This window comes from Cyprinus carpio, chromosome B4 (assembly GCF_018340385.1).
Source record: "Cyprinus carpio isolate SPL01 chromosome B4, ASM1834038v1, whole genome shotgun sequence".
Taxonomy (NCBI): Eukaryota; Metazoa; Chordata; class Actinopteri; order Cypriniformes; family Cyprinidae; genus Cyprinus; species Cyprinus carpio.
In genome coordinates, this window is record NC_056600.1 from 22,176,292 (window position 1) to 22,199,052 (window position 22,761).

The following is a 22,761-nucleotide window of genomic DNA, read 5'->3' on the forward strand; positions in this document are numbered from 1 at the left end:
CATATGCACTAACTAAAATAATTGAATAAATGCATATTTATAATTTAAGCACTTAACTAAAATAAGTATGCTATTAATAAAATAAATAAATAGAGAAGGCTGACTATAATCAGCTTGCTTCCATTTAGTGAGATAACCTGAATTAGAAAAAAAGCTCTTCTAGTCTTCAGTGATGTGAAGACAATGTTTGAGCATGTACACGCAATTTCTGAGCAAAAGCAGAGACCATTCATAAAATACTTAAATTCATAAAAGCCTAAAATTAAGTATAAAGTGGAGAAGAAAGTGGCCCTAGGCAGCTCCACATGCCAGGATCCGCCACTGCCAGAGGCAGTTAGAAATGTATTAAAAACAAGCCTATCGCAAGACATCTGGTAGGGGGGGCACCTGGGGTGGCCAGCCGAATTTCAGTGGGGGCCGGTGCCACCCCTGGCCACCATGTAGACACTCCCCCGGCAATGGGAAAATATTAGTTGGCTGATGATACTAAAGCAACGCTCATAAGGAGCTGCATCATACCACCATTATAAGTGCACATTTGCAGCATCATATGAGATTTTTTCTTTAGTGTACATTAGTCAGCTAGTTGTTCCAGTGACCACCGGACAAGACCACAGGAAACAGATGATTCTTCTGCACAATCTGACTTTGCTGCAGCCTGGAATTGAACTGCTGGTTTCGTCTGGCCAGAGGAGAACTGGCCCCCCAACTGAGCCTGGTTTCTCCCAAGGTTTTTTTCTCCATTCTGTCACTGATGGAGTTTTGGTTCCTTGCCGCTGTCGCCTCTGGCTTGCTTAGTTGGGGACACTTCATTTACAGCGATATCGTTGACTTGATTGCAAATTATTGCACAGATACTATTTAAACTGAACTGAGCTGCATGATGACATCACCGAATTCAATGATGAACTGCCTTTAACTGTCATTTTGCATTATTGACACTGTTTTCCTAATTATTGTTGTTCAGTTGCTTTGACAAAATCTTTTTTGTTTAAAGCGCTATATAAATAAAGATCACTTGACTTGACTTGACTTTTGAGAGTTGCACCAGAGGCTTTCAGAAAATTAGGGTGACCAAATGTGCCATTTTCCCAGGACACGTCCTGGCCAGGATTTCTATATTGCCTAAAATATCCAGGTTTTGGCTTTGGTTTCCTGTTTTCATACTTAATGAAGGTAATGATCGTTTGACCTATAACATGCAGACATTGTATGTAATCGACCAGTTGTGGTGCGATTATGTACAATATCGTTCTCCGTTCAGAGCCGGTCAGAGAACGGTCAAAGCGACGCAAATATGTGTACATATTAGTGTTCGATCGGTGTATGACATCAAAGTACCGTGAGAGCGATTCAAAAGCACAAGAAGCCGTCTGCTCTCTAGAGCTCTTACAGTACTTTGTCATACAAGAATTGGTCTGCGCAGCACAAACAAAGCCAAAGCGTATATAGAAATCCTGGCCAGGACGTGTCCTGGGAAAATGGCACATTTGGTCACTCTAATTTACTCATTTACTCGCAAGATTCAATTTACCCCCCCACCACTTCTCTCCCCGTGAGTGTGTTTGTGTTTTCCCTTTGCTGATGAGCAGATCAGGTTCCCTATATAATCAGTTGCTTCCTACCTCTTGTTGTCAAATTGTTGTGGTAGAGGTGTGGAATCTAGCTCTGGAGGAGCACTTGTGTTGGTCAGTCACTGTTTCATGCTCTGGACTGTAGCTGTTGTTCTGACTGGATTCTTGTGGGGGATTTATGGAACTTTATATCAGCATGTTCAGGATTATCTTCAGTGATACCATACCTTGTGTTCCGTTTCCTGCCAGTTTTGTCATGCACTTGCACTTGAATCCTCTGTTTATTACTGTAACAGAACAATTTGACCATCTATGGATTCAGCAAGTGTGTCCGAGCTCCAGAACTTTCTGGCGAGTAATGCCACTCATATGGATCACCAAGAGGAACAACTAAGAGTCACAGGACAAGCTATCCAAATGCTGGTAGCACAGGTGACCAACCTTTCCGCCCAATTACAGCACCTGAGAACCAAGGCTGTAGATCCTTCCATTGCACCACCACTGGTCTCCCCTGCACCTGCCTCCAGTAGCAGCTCAAGTGAGCCCCGTCTACCTCTGCCTGCCCCATATGCACTGTTAAAAATGATTTGGGCTTTTAGTCAGAGGGACTATTGTTGTCAAGCTGAGAGAACTCATTGCCCATTACAACAAAGCAAGAGTTACAACAACTTCAACTTGGAAAAAGTGCGGAAACTCATTAAAAACTCATAATAATCCGTTCAGTTCACTTCAGAAAATAGGTCAAGGTGGACATTTCAACCAACACGCATGCGCCCGCAGTGACGTCACGCGCCATGTTCAACTCTGGAAAATCCGAGCTGACCGCCATCTTTTTTCCTCGGAGCCGAGCCGTCCAAGTAAGTACATTTAAAATTGTTTTTTTTTATTTGTTCTTTTGTTGGTGTTGTGTTTTTGTTGTATTGTGTCTCTGTGTCTAATGATCCGTAAACATAACCTATGATGAATATTTCATGTTCGTTCGTTTTTTGGAAATACGTTAGCATGTTAGCGCCGGTGTGTCACAGCAAGTATTTAATGTAGGGTTGAGCCTCATATTCGACAATAACAAGTATTCGGCACCGATAATATACTCTTATACAAGTGAAACGGTGCGAGACCTGTCCTCATTATTATGGATAAATGTGTGAACAGTGGGAACATTATACCCAGGTCAACCCGCCAATTTACGTGACGTCGCGACTCGTACAAGAAGCTTTGCTCGCACTCAATCAACCTGGCACAGCATTAACAGACAGCGAGATAACAGAGCAACTCGTGGTCCGTGGCGAAGAGGAGTGCAAAAAAACACTGACCACCGCCGTAGTGTATGGACTATATTTTTTATGTTGAGTTAGATGCGGTATAAACACTTAGTGATTGGTGATTGTTTTCATGTGTAGTGATATGTGTGCCGTTACACTCTGTATCCATGGCAACGCGCAGGGGGGGTGAACGGTCGCGCAGACCACCAGTTAGAGATCAGACGTGGGTTTTTTGCAAGGGGGAAAGTAAAGTATGAATGTAGATGGATGTAGATTATGACAGACAGTAAACCTCCTCTAATTAATGTACTTGGATAGGCATTTGATACAGACTGAATAGATAAGAAAATGGCTCTGTAAGATGGAGTAGATGGAGAGAAGGCCAGAGTTCAAGTTACCTCTTTGAACTGAAAGCTCAGTTTCCGTCATTTGAGGGTTTACAAAAATCAGAGTTCTGATATCAACTGAATTCATGTATTGTGTTTTTGCAGGCATCAAACCAAAGGAAGAGAGCAGCAGCTTTGCAGGGACTGCCATGGTACATGAAGGAAAATCCTTCTACATTGATGAAGAGATGTGAGGTAAGCAGCAAAATGTTGTTTAATGATACAAAAACTAGTTCACAATGGGCATGGTTACACATCATTTCAGGCATCCTCTGTGTGGATACACTATATACAGTAGGTGGACATCCAAAACGTCATTTCTACCGCCGCTCGTACCGCCGCCGCGGCGTCTGCAAAGTGCATTTGCAGCTTTTGACCGCTGAGTGGCGCTTTAATCACAGGTTTTTCAAACAAGCTCATCAAAGCACATTTTCGCAAATAGACGTCAGCTTTGCCTCACCGAAGTGTTATATTTAATTGCAGTCGGGGGAAAATGAAAGAAAAAAATATTTAATATTCACAGATGAAAGTTTAGTCCTTATGAAGATATGTGCGTTTCTTAGAACGAATTCAAGCAGGATAAATGTCTAAAAGCCTATGAGCCTGTGCTTATATTTTCTCTACACCATATTTTAGATTAGACACATTTAAATAGTGTGCAGTATTATTTATATACATATGAATTATGTGTTATATTATTAAAAAGAAAATGTGGTTTACTTTGCATCGGAGCATTAAAAGTGATAGCCTATTGTGAGCTAGGCTTGCGTGTTTTATAAATTATTGTCTTTATTTTAGTAAAAACGTAAGGCACTGTATCATTTCGCTCCCATTATTTAGGCCTAATTAAAACAAGAAACGAATAATTAAACCTGCACGATTTAACTAAAATCATTGCAACTCTAAAGAATGGATGGATTAATAAAACGTCCTCACTTATCAACAAAGTGCACACGATGTAAAAAAAAAAAAAAAAGAGCTTCATTAATTGACAGCTTCAGTGATTTTAAATGGAGTCTTCTTTGCTTGCTTTCATATAATTTAAGTAAAGTAAAAATAAATAAATAAAAATAAATAAATAAATTGCAGCCGCATTTAAATGCAGGTTTGTATAATATTCCGTAAAATATCAGTGCAAGATTTGCTCTGCATGATGCTGAGTGCACGGCAGCATTTATTCTTATTTGTCTACATATTTTTTATCTTTCATTACAAATCTTGTTTGGTTTTATTTTGGATAATTGCATGTAAAAAATTATTTACTTTGCGATGCATATGCAAAATGTGAATTATTATTTATATTCAAGTGTTTGTGCAAAAATTATTAATGTGCATGCGTGACAGGGAGGCGCCCTCTCGATCACGTAATTTTTTTCCTAATAAATGAAATAACTGAAAATTGTGGCGTCTCACATATATGAGAAATATATCTACAGAAAGCTTGAAATGTCTTTTAAACGAATCAATTCAAAACGAAAGCATTATGTAATCTGTGAAGGTTGTATTTCTGTTTAAAAGGCGCGTCCATGTGGAGAGAGAGTCAGCACTGTGAATTTCATCTTGCAGCCGACAAGAAATCATTTTGTTTATTAATAAATAATTAAAATTTCTCCTTTTTCATAATTATTAGGCTACTTCTGCCTGTACTTTGTGACGAACTTAATGCATGTTCTTTAGCGTGGAATATATTAAGGCTGGATTATAGTTGTAAATTTAATATAAATTTGCGATTAGTTTTGAATAATGACAAATGAACGACTAGTAACTAGAAAAATCTTACGTGGGGAAGCAGACCTATTAAATACCATCTAGACATCTCTGTTAAAGTTTTTAAAGAATTTTATACGCGTTTGCATAAATTCTTCCTTCAGAACGGTCTGTAATGGGAGAGATGCCTTAACACTGATTTTTCCTCTGAAACACAAAAACGAAAATTGATAAATAAAATAAAATAAAATAAATATTTTATGTTTTGAGAATGATTGGGCTCAACCCTCCCCGCGCGTTTGAGACCCGCTGCCGAGCCGAGCAGAGTATGAGCGGAGCGGAGTGATTCTGACTGAAGAGGAGCGGATTTTTTAAAAGTCAGGAGCGTCGTGGTTTTCACTCGCTCCAGCACCGCTCCATCACGAATACAATTCATGCCAAAACCCCGTAATATAACTGCATATTTAGTAAGAATTCACATGATAAACATATTTAGCTATAGCTTGATACACTTATTCTCTCCGATCAGAAGACTATAATGACGACAATAGTCGAGCGGGATGTTACAGGCTAGTTCTCAAGGAATTTGTCTTCCTTTTAATGATTATTTTCGGGTTAAAGCATGATTTAAACAGATACAACACATTCACACGTAATCGCTGTCGCAATAATGCATTCAAACAAATGTAATCTTACAGTAGGCTACTTCAATGAGCAGAAATCTGTAACAAATGCATTGATCTGTAGATAAAATAACTGACGAAAATGTAAACTGTTATTTTCATCACAAACAAAATTTGCACAGCAGAAAGCAGCAATTATACCTTTTAATGCTGACAACAATGTTATTGTTGTTTTACGTCTTCCTTTCATTTTACAATTACATTCAGTTCGCAATCCGTCCCTTTGCGCCACCTGGCGGTAGTTTCGCGAATGATTTTAACACGCGACTGATTAGCAGTTGCGGCGGCATTACTCATTTTGGTTGTCTACCATCTGTAGCAAAACATGTCTAAAGCACAGGCACCTTTTTGTTTGTTTTTGCATGAAGCCAACAGATCCTGGAGAGGACTTCATCAGAGGAATGGTGATTGGAATCCTTTTGGTCGCTGAAGATGTGAAAGAGCCCCTTCCAGTTTCCTACAACGATGTTGCCAATGTCATTGAGGAAAAGATTGTCATGCATCATCTTGGTGATGTACCCAACGCTTTTGTGAACCTGATGGGCCTGCTGTACATGCTGAACCTTGACTATCCAAAAGACATGAAATATACTTTTGAGGTGATTCAGCGCCTGTTCATGGGAATCGGGTCTGAGATGTGCACTCCCAGGGTCCACTCTCTAAAGAACAAACTGCTCAGTTAGAGGGATGGCTCAGGAGGATGTTTCTGCATTTGGCCATGAGGAAGTATTCTAATTTTCTTGCCATTTGTCCACTATGTAGTAAGAGGAAATAAATGTAAAGCCCTTCTGTGGGTCACAACAGTTTATGTTTTTATGTTCTAACAGATGTCTATTGCTCTCTGTGGAGGAAATGTCTCTTGCAAACACTAATTTGTATTTTATGTTGTAGAGCAAACATGAACAGAGTGGAGATTTCTGTAATGTTTGAACGTGTTCATTTTCTGGCTGACATTTGAGCAAGTTTCTCAGATACATTATTTGTTTTGTTTTTACAAATCTTTCTGCAATTTACTGCAGCAACTCTGAACATCCACAACAATGGACTCAGTTGAATTCGGAGAGTTATTTTTTTTAATGTATTATATTATTATTTGTGGAACAGTGTAATTTCAGTTAGTAAGCAGCCCCAAGCAAAAGTGTGTTAGAGAGTGTAAAGGCAAAATTTTGAACATGTCCCAAGGAAGGTCTTTTTTTGATCTCTCAATTTTAAAGCAAGGCTGGTTGAAGTTGGACTTGTTGGGGTTTTAATAAAGGTCCTTATGAATTGGATTTCATCTCTTACTTTTTATATAATTTCATCTCTTACTTTTCAGCTTTTTTTAATGTTAATGTTAATATTTAAGTTTGACTGGCCAGTTCTCATGTAGATTTTTTGTAGATATTTGCTTAAATTTTTTAAATCTAGCAACTCAATTAACTTGGCAATAGAGCATGAGAAAAAAAAGTAATAATGTTGCCCTAACTTGATAAAACAATTTAAACCAACATCTTTTTTAGTTCTCTTAAGTAATGTTTTACAGTCCATATTACTTGATACAGAAAGTTGAGTCAACAAATCACAAGTTGTATCAATTATGTATTCCATGTTTAGCCAACTTGATTCACAGTTGTAGGAACTTGATCAAATAAATTCAACCAACATCTCTTAAAGTTATCTCAAATAATATTTTAAAGTCCAACTTACTTGATACAGGAAGTTCAGTCAACAGACGGCATGTTGCATCAATTTGTGTTTTGAAGTGTAATAAACTTGACACTATAAGTTGACTCAAATTAACTCAGTCAAAGCAACAAGATGACATGACTTAGTTAAGTTGAGTCAACTAATGCTCCCTGTTTTTCTCTCTTCAGCCATTGACGTATGTTACGGAACAGTCCAAGGTGGTGCCGGTGATTTGTTACTGACTGGAAAGGCATCACTATGGGGCACGGCAGTTTGGAACAAAAACTCATGTGTCATTTCATTTCAAGCACTCTTGGAGGAGATGAGACAAGTGATCAACCGGGCTGTGGTGGGTCAGGAGGTGGCTTGAGTTTTAGCGGATCTTCATCAAGGGCATCACTCGGTCGCTGATTACTCCATCGAGTTCTGCACCCTGGCTGCAGAGTGTAAGTGGAACCAGGAGGCTCAATCGGACATGTCCGCTGCGTTCTCAAAACTCTGGCAATTTGATAATACCTAGAATATCAAAGTCAACTGCGGGCGGCAGATCCTTTTCTTATTTAGCGCCCAAACTCTGGAATAACCTACCTAACTTTGTTCAGGAGGCAGACACACTCTTGCAGTTTAAATCTAGATTAAAGACCTATCTCTTTAACCTGGCTTACACATAACACACTAAAGCCCTATTCGGACGGGACTAGTTTTCTAAACTACGTTTGAGTTTCGATTCTTACCACATGACGTCTGCGATTTTCATGTACCAATTCGGACGGGACTAACATCTCCGTGTTTATTACAGAGGTGGGAGGGTCTGTTTTGTGCATCTGGGCGTCACAGAGATCACGCGCTCTGCATGCGTGCATTGCATATAACGTTAGTCATTCGGATTGATTACCATTAGTATTATTACACAATAAATACTAAAAACTAAATGGCTAGTATAGCAAAACCATGTTAATGTGTGGTTTCTTTAGTTTAACTTGTTTTTTTTATTTTTATTTTTATTTTTATTTTTATTTTTATTATTATTTTATTTATTTATTTATTTATTTTTTGTAGTAGGCTAAACCCATGTTTAATTTTCATAAAGGTACATCTGTAATTAAAACATTATGTAGCTGAGTGCATAAATGAACGCGAGTAATCTTACCTGATGCTGATATTACAATAGCCAGTATTAATAGTTTACGTGATCTGGCTCTTGATTTTTTATTTTTTATTTTTTTTTATCATTATTATTTCTTTGCCGGGAAGAAAATATATCAAACATGCGCGAGGTAAGAGCATCTACGGTAATTCACGTTGGCCAAAACACACAAGGAAATGCGTTGTGAAATAAAATATCGCCGGCAAACACAGACATTCGCATTTGGACGGGATTAGTTTTCTCAGAGGATCACTGAGTTTGCTGAAAAACAGTAGGTCATTTGCTCTGGAATTATCACAGAGGTTGTGTGAGAAAAATACAGACGTGGCAGATTCGGAGGGGATTAATATCACCAAGTACGTCTGTGAAACACAGATTTCTCTAACGACCCCCTGTAAAACTAGTCCCGTCCAAATAGGGCTTAATATGCTTCTAATATCCAAATCCGTTAAAGGATTTTTAGGCTGCATTAATTAGGTAAACCGGAACTGGGAACACTTCCCATAACACCTGATGTACTTGCTACATCGTTAGAAGAATGGCATCTATGCTAATAATAATTCCTTACATTTATATAGCGCTTTTCTGGGCACTCAAATCGATTTAAATAGAAGGGTGTATCTCTTCAACCACCACCAGTGTGCAGCATCCACCTGGATGATGCAACTGCAGCCATATTGCGCCAGAACGCCCACCGCACACCAGCTTATTGGTGGAGAGGAGACAGAGTGATGAAGCCATTAATATTACTCTCTTTCTCTCTTATTCCGAGGTCACCATAGCCACCAGATCCAGTCTGTATCCAAGTCAGAGGGTCACTGCAGTCACCCGGATCCAGTACGTATCCAACCCAGGTGGTGGATCAGCACCTAGAAAGGACCTCTACAGCCCTGAAAGACAGCGGAGACCAGGACAACTAGATGAGCCGCAGAGACAGATCCCCTGTAAAGACCTTGTCTCAGCTGACCACCGGGACAAGACCACAGAAACAGAGGATTCTTCTGCACAATCTGACTTTGCTGCAGCCTGGAATTGAACTGCTGGTTTTGTCTGGTCAGAGGAGAACTGGCCCCCCAACTGAGCCTGTTTTCTCCCAAGGTTTTTTCTCCATTCTGTCACCGATGCAGTTTTGGTTCCTTGCCGTTGTCGCCTCTGGCTTGTTTAGTTGGGAACATTTCATTTACAGCGATTTATCATTGACTTGATTGCAAATATTGCACAGATACTATTTAAACTGAGCTGCAGGATGACATCACTGAATTCAATGATGAACTGCCTTTAACTGTCATTTTGCATTATGGACAATTGTTTTCCTAATAAATGTTGTTCAGTTGCTTTGACGCAAACTTTTTTTTGTTTGTTATATAAATAAAGGTGACTTGACTTTTGGATGGACTGGCTGACCGCATCTGAGGAGTGTGGTTGGGGGTTTGTTTTTTTTTTGTTTGTTTTTTTCCTCCTCTTTTCCACTGGAACTTCCTGATCTGGATGGATTGATCATGTTAGCCATTTGGGTTGATGCCTGACTGCAATGCAGAGACCAAGTTTTGCATACTTTAGTCCCTGAAACATCAGTGTTTTCAGTCACTGGGATTAATGTGATCAGACCAGTCTTTGAATCTGAGCCTATGCAGGTGGGCAGGGCTCGACGGTCTCCAGAGGAGAGGAACCATCAGAGGGAGAGGGGACTATGTTTATACTGTGGTGCTGCGGGCCACCTCACAGCCAGGTGCCCGGTAAAAGGCCAATCCCAGCTGTAGAACTGAGGTTACGGTCGGGTGCATTGTCGGTAGAAATCCTCTGCTTCAACTCTCCTTCCAGTTCGAATACTATGGGCATCCAGCACCCACTCCTGCCAGGCATTGGTGGATTCAGGAGCTGAAGGTAATCTTCTGGACATTAATTTGGTTTTACACTTATAACAGCCTATTTTTCCCTTAAAGGATGAGGTGGTGGTTAATGCTCTTAATGGACAAGGACTGCCTGCCATTACACGTCACTGGTCTGTTTACACATCACTTCATGGAGTCACTCGGAGAAGATCCGATTACTGCTCACTAACTCCTCACTCACTCTGATCGACCTGGGTCACCCCTGGCTGGTTCTCACAACCCTTCATCTGTATCTTGTTCTGTGTTTCAAGGGTACTCCGAGCTGAGGGAAGTGTTCAGAAAGTCCCGGGCTGCTTCTCTTCCTCCACATCATCCCTATGACTGTGCCATAGATTTATTACCAGGTACGTCTCCGACGAAGGGCAAGTTGTATCATCCGACCCCTCTTTTCCTGTGGGGGTGGAGGTGTTTTTTTTTTTTTGTGGGAAAGAAGGATGGCTCCGTGTGACCCTGCACTGACTATCGGGGGCTGAATAGCATCACGGTAAAGAATATGTATCCTTTGCTGTTGACTCTATTCAGGTGGAGTATTTCTGGAACTTTATCAGCATGTGCAGGATTATCTTCAGTGGCACCTGTGAAACCATTCATTGTGTTTTGTTAATTGTTTTACGTGCACTCGTGTTTGAATCCTGTTTATTACCGTAACAATGACCCTACACATTTATGCATTGACTTTAATGTAAAGCTTTTTCTTGGAAGCTAAATGTTTGCAGACAATGCAAGGTTTTTTTTTTATTTCCCTTTTTTTTTTTTTCTCATGTGGACTTTTTGCATGTTTGCTCTTCATTCAAAAAGCTAGAGATAATATGGAAATCAGTGTTCAGTAAAAACATGTGCGTCACAATGGCAGCCTTGGCCAGGCTGTAATGACATGATAACTTGTGTTCCACAGTAGGGGAAATGGCCACACAAGTTATAAAAAGAATAAAACGGGTAAATTATGCCTTTAAACATAAGAGTAGTGTATTCAAGCAAATGATGTGCATAAACATGTGATGGTGTCATTAAACCTATATAGATGATATATATATCTTATAAAGAATCTTTGTGTAAACTGTACAGTACTTATATTGTTCATTGTCATGTAACTTTTACTAGAAGCTTTTATCCAAATGTTCCAGAAACTAGAATATCATGTCTGAGTGTGAGTGTTCTACTCGCACTGCTCAAGGCAGGATTCAAATCAGTATCAAGTGGGGCTACATTTCCCGAACAACAACAACAACAACATGACTCTCTGCTTCTAAACCATAGTATGATACACTGTTGGAGAAACAAACGAAAGTTTCCCAAAAACATAAGAACACTTTGCTTTGAACCTCACACCAGTATAACTGGCCTTACTCCCACCACTCTCAACTGGATTTGAACCAGTGTCAACCTGCATGGTAGACAGTTGTGCTAACAAGACTGCAGCCTCTACTGTCAGTTGCTATTGTGCCCCTTGAGGCCAGAGGCATGTGGTTTAACTGCACAGTGCTTACTGGCTTCTGTTACATGAGCAGACAAAGAGGGTTTTGACACCCTCATTTACTTTTACTTTGACTCACACAGATTGAACAAAATAAGAAAGTGACTTGACACAGCTGTGAAAGTGGAACATGAGTACCTTTTAAAATTATTGTCAAACTTCACTTCGGATTAATCATTCAACAAAACATTTTGCTACATGGTTTTGGTAAAATTAAGGCCGGCTTAGATGGTGTATACATGCCAGACCAGCATGTGGCGCTGTAGTTATGTCACAGAGATACAATAAAAACGGAGAAAAAGACTTGGACTATGTGCATAAACCTTGCGAGTGGTATACCAATGAACATGGAACAATACATTTATTAATCAAGTCAAGTCATCTTTATTTATATAGCACTTTAAACAAAAAAGATTGCGTCAAAGCAACTGAACAACATTAATTAGGAAAACAGTGTGTCAATAATGCAAAATGACAGTTAAAGGCAGTTACTGAATTGAATTCAGTGATGTCATCATGCAGCTCAGTTGAGTTTAAATAGTATCTGTGCAATAATTTGCAATCAAGTCAACGATATTGCTGTAAATGAAGTGTCCCCAACTAAGCAAGCCAGAGGCGACAGCGGCAAGGAACCAAAACTCAATCAGTGACAGAATGGAGAAAAAAAACCTTGGGAGAAACCAGGCTCAGTTGGGGGGCCAGTTCTCCTCTGGCCAGACGAAACCAGCAGTTCAATTCCAGGCTGCAGCAAAGTCAGATTGTGCAGAAGAAGAATCTGTTTCCTGTGGTCTTGTCCCGGTGGTCGTCTGAGACAAGGTCTTTACAGGGGATCTGTCTCTGGGGCTCTAGTCCTGGTCTCCGCTGTCTTTCAGGTCCTTTCTAGGTGCTGATCCACCATCTGGGCTGGATACATACTGGATCCGGGTGACTGCATTGACCCTCTGACTTGGATACAGACTGGATCTGGTGGCTACGGTGACCTCAGAATAAGAGAGAAACAGACTAATATGAGCGTAGATGCCATTCTTCTAACGATGTAACAAGTACATCGGGTGTTATGGGAAGTGTTCCCGGTTCCGGTTTACCTAATTAATGCAGCCTAAAAATCCTTTAATGGATTTGGATATTAGAAAGTGTATTAGTATGTTATGTGTAAGCCAGGTTAAAGAGATGGGTCTTTAATCTAGATTTTAAACTGCAAGAGTGTGTCTGCCTCCCAAACAATGTTAGGTAGGTTATTCCAGAGTTTGGGCGCTAAATAGGAGAAGGATCTGCCGCCCGCAGTTGACTTTGATATTCTAGGTATTATCAAATTGCCAGAGTTTTGAGAACGGAGCGGACGTGGAGGACTATAATGTAACAAGAGCTCGTTCAAATACTGAGGTGCTAAACCATTCAGGGCTTTATAAGTAATAAGCAAGATTTTAAAATCTATACGATGTTTGATGCAGTGTTGACAGGACCGGGCTAATATGATCATACTTCCTGGTTCTAGTAAGAACTCTAGCTGCAGCATTTTGGACTAACTGGAGTTTGTTTACTAAGCGTGCAGAACAACCACCCAATAGAGCATTACAATAGTCTAACCTTGAGGTCATAAACGCATGGATTAACATTTCTGCATTTCACATTGAGAGCATAGGCCGTAATTTAGATATATTTTTGAGATGGAAAAATGCAGTTTTACATCTGTGTTAATGTTAGTTTATAAGACAATCGTTTAGTGTTTGTTCACGTTTTTGTTGCTGTTACGTGACGTAGCGGTGTCTGACTAGGGGCGAAACGTGGGCTGATGATGTCATTGTTTCAGAAAATATATGGATTTGCTGCACACAAACACACAAGGGCACCGTTTTCAAATTTATCCACTCTGGGACACGGTTTCAAAAAATATCGGTTTCACTCTCCCAAAATGCCGGATATGTGTGGACGAAACACCTATACGATACAAAATGTATGTGTATAAAGCGAAACGCGTCTCCGGGTGGACGGGGCCTTAGTGTTTGATAACTTTATTCTATTTCTGTATATTTCCTACTTGTTGAAGGGCATGGGTAAATGTGACATTCATTATAATGGGTTTATGTTAAGATTGTTTTAAGTTCACTTTAATTTGAACCTGTTATTTTCTAACAAATGTTCAAATTTATAGCTCTCAATTATACTGTAATGTTGAATGTCTATGATCAATGGTTAATATTAGGGAAAAAACAGAGATTCATTTCTTAGAGAGATAAGTAGTATTAATATCACTGATACTCGCCTTCAGTCATATAAAACAGTGCCAGTGCCATTAAGCAAATAATTAAAATATACTGTCTTTATGTTGTTTCCACATTCATTTGAAGATTGACTGTGAAATTATTGAAATAAAAAAGTATATTTAAATACTTCAAATGTTAGGTGGGATTAATTGCGATTAATCAAGATTAATTTCAGAAAAATGTGCAATTAATTAGTTACATTTTTAACCGATTGACAGCACTAATATTTTATCTTTTTTTTTTTTTTATTTAGCCCATGTTTAATGTATTAGTTCATTTTTTAAACATGTTTGCCTATCTTATTTTTTTAACCCTTTTTTTATTAAAATGAAATGGGGTGGACACATGGGAAGGCCTTGATACGAGTTAGTATAAAAATTTGACTGATAGTGGGATTGGTTGTTTCAACAGAACGTTTTGCATTTCACTGTAGCTTTACACTGTTATATAAAATAAAAATCAAACCCGGAGATATTAAAAGTGCCTGAAGTTGAGGGAACACCCTATTACAGATTGATAAACAGTAAACCATCATACTAGCTCCCAAAATGCTGTGGGCCCACAATGGAGGGGCTGTGTGGGTTTTCTGTGGGCAATCCACTGTAGGCTTTCCAAATGGGCCCAAATGGTTTGTCCCATAATAAACCTACGCATATACACAACTGGCTTCTGAAGAGCCAATGTCCTGCAGTGTTTAGTTCCAACTTATTTTCCACTAGCCTGAAAATTTCTAGTAAAAAAAAAAGTTTTCTTTGCATCAAGAAAACAGTTCAGAAGAAAAGAACTCTGCAAATATTAATATATGGTATTTATCTCGAATGTGTTTGTGTAACATGGAGGCTGAGGCGGCATTAGAATCCATTTGCAGAAGTTTATTAGGGAAAGATCTTAAAGGCAGAATCGTTAAACCAGGCAGAGAGTCAGTACCGTAATAGCAGTCCGATCTTTTAAAGGAGCCATGTGTAATGTCTGGCAAAAAAATCAAGTCATACTCCACATTCCATACCAGATGGGGGCAGTATGCCTCAATAAAGTGAATTGGTCTACTCTAGAGTAACAAACGAGAAACGGCATAGTCTCTATGCTCGGCCCCTACCTTCACAACAACCCTAGAGCCATAGCCGAAGCCTAAAGGACGTTTTGCCTCCAGAGGAATGTTGGGTGATGTCAAGTGATTTTGAAACATGACATCTTCAAGCTACTCCCCTTCACCTTTACCAGTGAATATGTTTCATATTCGTTTTGTTCATATTACATTTTGAGTTGTATATACACATTATTTGAATTAAATTAATTTGACAGACAGCATTCTGTCAACATCATTGGTCAACATCAGACAGCTGATGTTGACCAAGCTAGCGCCAACCAACGTAACCAGAGCTGCCAACTCTCAAGCATTCACCGTGAGACACACGCAATTGACTCTTTTCACACGCTTTCAAAAACTTGACCGCTCTGAATATAGTGAGTGAGTGCGCGTGTGGCCAGGGCTCTCTCTCTCTCTCTCTCTCTCTCTCTCTCTCTCTTGGGTTCATTATCATCGAAGACATTTCAAGCTTCTTAGGTAATGTTACATTTTAGCATCAGCTTGGTAGAGACGGGCTTTGGTAGATAACAGGTGAAAACCGGATCGGATCTGTGGGTAAGTTATAGCTAGCTAACTATCAAACGCAGCTACGGGTTAGCCAGCGCTAACATTAGCACGTTTATCGAACAGCCTTCGATACATTTCTATGTTATAACTTCCCGAAAAAAATACGCAAACATATAAAACAAACTTCTAGCGAAATACTAACAGCATCTTACTTACCAATCCAAAAGAAATGTTGCAAGTTCGGAGTCGAAGCTCATTTCTTTCAAGTCCATCAGTTGTCTCCAGCGATGGAAAGCAGTGCCGATGTTTACTCTGTTTCGGCTCCTTTTCTTATCGGATTTGATTTGTGATTCCGAGCGCGGTTGCTTGACATCAGGTTCAAGTACGCCCACAAGCCGTGCGAGTTATTCGTGTATTGCAGGTTGGCTGGTGGTTATTTTGCCCGCATACCGCCTCCCATGGCCGAAAATGGTATTACGACACCTGTCGGGCCGTGGCTAGTAATGCTAATGCTAATTAAGGTTGATATCTCTGCAGCACTATAACTTGACATTTTTTTAATGACATCATCACCCTTATTTCTTCTCATTCTTTTGATGCGTGTAGGTCATTTTTTGGATATTTTTACCTCAATTTTTACACATGGCACCTTTAACATACACAAAGGGAATCCACAAGGCAGAGACGAGTAGGCAGGCGAATGGGTCAAACACAAACATCAGTAAAATCAGGCAGTGAATCCAATGGGGTAATCCAACAATCGTAAACGTGAAGACAGACAGAATCATACACAGAACAGGCAGGCAGAATAACTATGGGAACCGCTTGGTAAGGCAGGCAAACTGGCAATACTTCACAAAGGGCAAACACTCAGGGTGCTTCTCAATATCCCTCCTCGTTTCCTCACTTCTCCCTCCTCCATCCTATGAACCGGAAACCGATCGAGCTTAGAACATCTCAATTCTCTAATTGCATCATGAGTAGGCGAGGATCAAAGAGTGAGGAGGCTTCCTGAGGAGTCATGAGCGAGGATACACAGGTGTATCCTTTGCGGAAGTGTTTTTCATCGAAAAACTTGACGCACGTATAAATTCTCCTCCCCCTTCACATCTGTTGTAATAATTTTAATTTATATTTTAACTTTTCAGTTTAAATAAACCATACATGTCATATATTTCAAACAGGGCATTTTGCTTTATTAATATTTATTATGAATGTCTTAAATAACAAACTTTAACAGCATAAGGGCCGATCATTTTAGCGCAGCTGATGATGGTTTGAAGTGACCCTAAAAGGAGCAAGGAAATATCATTACACTTGATTCAACTCCTCCGTCCTCACGTCTTTTCCTTGCGTCCTTCCCTCGCATCCTGAAGGGTGTGGAGCTAAGACGCTAGGTAAGGAAGCAAAGAGAGGAAACGAGGATGCACAAATAAGAATTGAGAAGCACCCTCAGACTCGAGTTAAATACTGTCCAAACAGGAAATGACTGTAGAAGCAGAGGGAGCGGTGCACAGTCAGTACTAAGGTGAGGGCTTCCTCTGCTGGTGCGGTGTTACAGTTTGGTACAAAAGGCTAATGCAGGGATCTCCAACCCTGCTCCTGGAGAGCTACCATCCTGCTGACTTCAGTTCCAACCCTGCTCAAACACACCTGTCTGTAATTATCAAGTAGCCCTGAATACCTTGATTAACTGGTTCAGGTGTGTTTGATTGGAGTTGGAACTGAAATTTGTAGGACAGTAGCTCTCCAGGAGCAGGGTTGGAGACCCCTGAGCTAATGTGAAGTACAAAATTTGCTGTTTTAACTACACTCTCTCATGGTATTTCAACTATTTGATGTTTTGATGGATTTATCTCTTTATGTAATGAAGGTAGTCGTGACGACAGAGTTGGGGATCCAAAAGCAAAGATTTATTCCATAGAGCAGGGTTATTCAAATCTTGCCCTGAAGGGCCAATGTGGTGCAGAGTTTAGCTCCAACCATGATCAAAGTCACCTGCCTGTGATTTTCTAATAAGCCCAAAAACATTGATTAGCATGCTCAGGTGTGTTTGACTAAGGTTGGAACTAAACTCTGCACCGCAATGGCCCTCCAGAGCAAGATTTGAATAACCCCGCCATAGAGTGTACCCAGAATAGGCAGGGTCAAACACCAGCAAACAATAACATCTGAGGCACAGGCAAAAGGGTAATCAACAAGACCAGCAAAAGTCAGGGCAGGCAGCAATAAATCAAAAACAAGGATCAAAACACAAGTAAGGCAAAATCTAGGAAACTATGAAACTCAGAAGGGATAAACATTAAATTATTAATGAAGAGAGAGTGTGTGTGCGCTATTCTAATAGTCCTACTAATATGAGCCATTTCCAATAATCCAGGCAAAGGATTATTGGAAATGGAGTCCTGAGTGAATCCACTTGTTATGTCTGATGTCACGTGTCACCGCTTCCAGGTCCAAACGTGCATCAGATGTCATGAGAAAACAACAAACGGTGCTAATATACACTTACAATGTGATATAATGCTACCAAAAAAAATTATAATCCTACCATTTAACTCCATAACAGAATCCCAGATAATCAGACAATGAAAATATAAATAAATAAATATAAAAATGATTTGTGTTTGTTACGCTGAGAGCACAGAGCGTTTAAAAGCATTTAACTTAAGTTTAAAAGCGTTTAGCTTAAATGTTTAATATGAATAAACAGTGCTCATAAACGGCTGTTGAGAGTATTCTTAAGTGAAATGAGTTGACGCTTGGACCCGGATACAGCATTCGTTGGACGTAATATGTCACCATTTAAGAAGCTGATAGCAAGGTACAGAATGGAGTGCCCTCTAGAGGAGCTCATGGGTAATCCAGCTGGAGATCGTGAAACTTTACTTATTTTTTTTTAGTTTCTGCTAGGTTTTGTTTTGTTTTGTTTTTGTATTTCCATATTTGAATGAAGAGCAAACAAATGTCTGACTGGAAATCCCTGTTTCAAATATTTTGCATCTGAGAAAAGGTTTTGCATGAAACGTAATGTATAAATATGCAAATATGCGTGTTGGGATCATTCAGTCTGCCTGTTGCTGCAGATAACTGCTGTGATCTGGTCATGAGATTGTCTTATTACATTTTAATGCTTAAGCTATTTTTTATTTAATTGTGTTTGTGGAAAGAACATCTAGAATAACAACAGTTTCAGGTTCCATACATACTTTAAATCCATCACCAATGGACAGGCTGTTTCAGTTGCTTTTATTCTCAGGTAAGTATTTTTTAACAATGTTTTAGTAAATATTTCTTTAAACACTTAAAAAAAAAAAAATAGAATCCCAGATTTGTGCTTTGACGCAATGCATTCTCACAGGTCAGTGGACTAGTTTTTGCTCTAAAAATACATGACCCAGTGGTTGAAATTAAAATATGTAAAAGTCCATTTCTGAAGTGGAAATCTAAAAATATCACTTTTACTGTTATTTGTAGTATATAATAGTATTTTTAATTTAATGAACTTAAAAGTAAAAGGAGTTTGTTCCGAGGTATTTTTATGCACAATGTTTGAAAAACAGTTAGTTTGATTGGAGTTCCCTTTCACAGGAACTCAAAGCTGCATAATCATGCAATGGGAATATATTAATTGAGTGATGATACTAAAGCAATGCTCAAAAGAAGTTGCATAATATCACCCTTATAATTGCACATTTGTGGCATCATATCAGATTTTTTTCCCTTAGTGTACATTAGTCATCTAGTTGTTCCAATGACTCACCATTAAGTGGATTATTTCGACTTTTGAGAGTTGCACCAGAGGCTTTCAGGAAATGCATTTATCCTTGTATGCTTTTATCTTTGGTGACAATGTACGTACAAAGTGTGCATCTCCTGCTTAGGAGTTTGCCATGTGGGAGCTGTGCTGAGGGACATGACCACCCTTGCTGCAAACTTCTGAGTAAAATAATAATCCTTAAACAGTATGTCAGAATGTTTTCTACTGAGCTCCACATACAGTATAATTCCATTCATGAGTTCACACTTACATATAATGAACAGAGTAAAGGTTATGCGTATTTGCCGTGCTGTTTGAGAGGAGGGCTCCGAGCTCCAAACCAGCAATACCCCCCAAAAAGGAACAGAGCAAAGGACAGCCACCTGACGAATTGACATAACCCCCAAAATGAGCGCCAAAATTTGGCGGGAAGAAGCCTAGTCCTTTAACTGGGAGGGCCCACACAAATTCCAATGGGAGCAGTTCACGATGCCGGATGGATGGGCCCTACTGGCTGATGGATGAGGAACAGTGTGATTTGGGGCGCTCAATCGGGGAAGGTCACACTGGTTCTTGATGGGAGCAGCTCGCGGCATCAGACTGGTGAGCTCTACCAACCGATAAAGGAGGAGCAGCGTGTTTTGGGCTGTCAGACCAGTGGCCCTTACTGCCTCCAACAGGAGCAGCTTGCAGCACTGGGAAGATGGGCTCCACTAGCCGATGGACGAGGAGCAGCGTGATTTGGAAAGCCTGATCGGAGTCAATAACGGAGTGGACGGGGCTTGACTCGCCTGACCGGGAAGGTCCACGTAGCATTTGACGGGAGCAGCTCACGCCGTCAGATGAGTAGACTTTACTGGCCAGTGGATGGGTTGAACTAAATTTGAAATGCTCAGCTGGAGAGTTTCACAGTGTCCGACAGATGGGTAAGCCTCGTTGGTAGACGGATGAAAAAGGCAGGGTTTACACAACCGGGAGGCTTTCGCAGCATCTAATGGGAGTTCAGTGCTCATAGCATCAGACGGGTAAGCCTTGCTGGTAGACAGATGGAAAAAGCAGGGTTTGCGCGACCTGGAGGCTCTTGCAGCATCTGATGGGAGTTTAATAAACAGAACGTTGGTTCTACCGCCACTCGTACCGCCGCCGTGGCGTCTGTAAAGTGCATTTGCAGCTTTTGACCGCTGAGTGGCGCTCAAACAAGTTATCAAACAAGCGCATCAAAGCACATTTTCGCAAATAGACGTCAGCTTTGCCTCGCTGATGTGTTACATTTGACGGCTGCAGTCAGGGAAAATGAAAGAAAAACACTGTAGTTAAAATATTTAATATTCACAGATGAAAGTTTGGTACTTATGAAGTTATGAGCATTTCTTAGAACGAATTCAATCAGGATAAATGTCAAGCCTGTGCCTGAGCCTGTGCTTATATTTTCTCTAAGCTGCACAGTTTTACACCATATTTTAGATTTGACACATTTAATAGGTGTGCAGTATTATTTATGTAATATAAATTATGTGTTATATTATTCAAATGAAATTGTGGTTTACTTTGCATCGGAGCATTAAAAGTGGTAGCCTATTTTAGTGAGCTAGGCTATGGATTAATATGCAAAATGTCAATATTCACATATATTAGGCCTATATTTTAATTTATATTTTAAAATTCCTTTAATAAAACAACATGCATTTTTGTTATTCGTTACCTGTCCTCTATTTTGACAGACAACTTATTGGGAAAATATATTTGTCTGTACACTGATTAAGAAATTGTTGCGTATTTTATAAATTATTTTATTTATTTTAGTAAAACGTGAGGCACTGTATAATTTCGTTCCCATTATTTAGGCCTAATTAAAACAAGAAACGAATAAATTAAACCTGCACGATTTAGCTAAATCATTGAAATTCTAAAGAATGGACTGATTAATAAAACGTCCTCACAATTAAACTCAAGTTTTCTCATTATAATCACCAAAGAGCTTCATTAATAGACAACTTCAGTGATTTTAAAGGGAGCCTTCTTTACTTGCTTTCATATAATTTAAGTAAAAAAATAAAATTGCATCCGCACTTAGATGCAGGTGTGTAAAATGTATGCGTGCAAGATTTGTGATGCTGAGTGCACGCGCAGCATTTATTCTTATTTGTTTTATCTTCTTTACAAATCTTGTTTTGGTTTTATTTTGGAGAATTGCATGTAAAAAATAATTTACGTTGTAATGCATATGCAAAATGTGAATTATTATTCATATTCAAGTGTTTGTGTGAAAATTATTAATGCACATGCAGGACAGGGAGTCGCCCTCTAGATAACTTGAATTTTTTCCTGATGATGAATTAACTTAAATTTGTGCTGTCTCACATACATGAGAAATATATCTACAGAAAGCTTAAAATGTATTTTAAACGAATCAATTCAAAACGAAAGTATTATGTAATTTACAATTATTGGGCTACTTCTGCCTGTGCTTTGGGGCAAACTTAATGCATGTGCTTGAGCGCGGCATATATTAAGGCTCATTATGAATTATAGATGTAAATTTAATATAAACCTGCGATTAGTTGAATAATGACAAATGAATGACTAGTAACTAGAAAAATCTTACGTGGGGGCAAGACCTATTAAATACCCTCTAGACATCTCTGTTAAAGTTTGTAAAGCATTTTATACGCGTTTGCATAAATTCTTCTTTCAGAACGGTCTGTAATGGGAGAGATGCTTTAACACTGTTTTTCCTCTGAAACACAAAAACGAAAATTGAAATAAAATTGATATTTTATGTTTTGAGAATGGCCAGCCCTTCTCTGCAGATATTGTTGCTTCTGGTTTGTGCATTGTTAACAGGCTACAATAATAATAATAATAATAATAATAATAATAATAATAATAATAATAATAATAATAATGTCTCCAAAAACTCTGTAACGCATGTGTATTCCCAAATCTAAAAAAGCCTATAAAACATCATAGACAGATCATACTGATGTCTGGACTCTGTTTGGGATTTAGAAAAACATAAAGAGATGGTTCAATATATTGGTTATGAAAAGGCATTCACATTCTGTGAGAATTTATTTTTCATAGTCTAAAAAATATTAGACAAAACAAAATAAAATTAACGCAACAGTTTGCGAATTTATTTTATTTATTTTATTTTATTTATTTATTTATTATTTTTCTGAGTTAAGGCAACTACCTCTGAAATTAAGTTATAATAACCAATAAACTATATTGCGCTAGTAGTCAACATTTGAAGTGGATCAAAACCTTTCTTCTAAGTTGCCCTAAAACCAAAATGACGAGGCAATCGTCCTATCTAAACCTGTTCTGCAAGTTTGATACTCTCAGAAGAC